A 1,219-nucleotide genomic window follows, 5' to 3' on the forward strand; every position below is an offset into this window, starting at 1 on the left:
AACACAAAGCAGTACTATTCCCCAGCAGTCCATGTTCCCCAGTCACGGCGTCTGTGTTGTAGTGTTAACTTCAGCATATGCATGGGACAGCAATTCCCATGTCTGGTTGCTGCTAGAGCTGGTGCGGGATGACACAGAATGTTGCCAGTAGCCTATTACTTGTTCTCGGATGGCAGGTATATATGTAAAGGGGTTACTATGTACTTGATGCACAGTACTGATGTATTGTTTATTGCGTTTACTTAAACTTTTGTCTTGACTTTTTTTGGTTTCATAAACATTTTATTTTTATCTGTTATTTTTTATGTTGTCACTTCATTTACAGTCACGTCCCATGACCTTGTGGATATGCTCCTCAATTTGGTCCTACGAACATGTAAATAAATATATACAGTGATCCTTCCTTGTGGTGATTAAACTTTTTCGACCGAAATCTTCACGAAGATTATGTCTGCCCTCATGTTCCAAATAGTTCAACACTGGACCACTGTGACACCCGAATGTACTAAAGATCTGGATATTGCACGATTTGACCGGCTCGCAAAATGGCGTCCCTTCCAGACTCTGTCAGCTTCTGATAGTGCTGTCTCACACAAGTATGCACCATGTCTGTGTCCTCGACAGTTATTACTCAACATTAGAGGTTGTTCACGAGCCCTAGATATCCAACCAGGCTTTGTAGCAAGACTGAACACAAAAAACGCTAATACGAGAATGAGATTTTCACTCTGCAGCGGAGTGTGCGCTGATATGAAACTTCCTGGCAGATTAAAACTGTTTTGGAAGGTAGGAGACGAGGTACTGGCAGAAGTAAAGCTGTGAGTGCCGGGCGTGAGTCGTGCTTCGGTAGCTCAGTTGGTAGAGCACTTGCCCGCGAAAGGCAAAGGTCCCGAGTTCGAGTCTCGGTCGGGCAAACAGTTTTAATCTGCCAGGAAGTTTCAACGCTAATACGCTTTGGTGTTCGTTCTACCTGTCATAGAGAAATGCATTTCTAATCATTTACATGCCCAGTGATGGTGCGTGAGGGTACGAAATAAAACTGACGTCCCACCATGTCTTCTGGGTGCTTCATTTTCTCTTTCTTTTCAGGCAGTGTATTTGAGCGTAGTATAGCCCATATATAATAAGCTGCAACAGCAGTACAGTTATGCAGAACATAGTCGATTGTTGTGAACCGTTTGTGATCTGCATCGTCTCTATATGCTTGGGTTGCCTAGTT

General features: G+C 43.5%; 1 non-coding gene across 1 annotated transcript; it reads left to right on the plus strand.

Moving 5' to 3' along the window:
• The first annotated feature begins 839 nt into the window (after positions 1–839).
• Positions 840–914, plus strand: Trnas-cga. Its single transcript has one exon. It is a non-coding gene; the product is annotated as a tRNA-Ser (tRNA).
• Positions 915–1,219: the final 305 nt, after the last annotated feature.

Source organism: Schistocerca piceifrons, chromosome 2, assembly GCF_021461385.2.
Source record: "Schistocerca piceifrons isolate TAMUIC-IGC-003096 chromosome 2, iqSchPice1.1, whole genome shotgun sequence".
NCBI lineage: Eukaryota > Metazoa > Arthropoda > Insecta > Orthoptera > Acrididae > Schistocerca > Schistocerca piceifrons.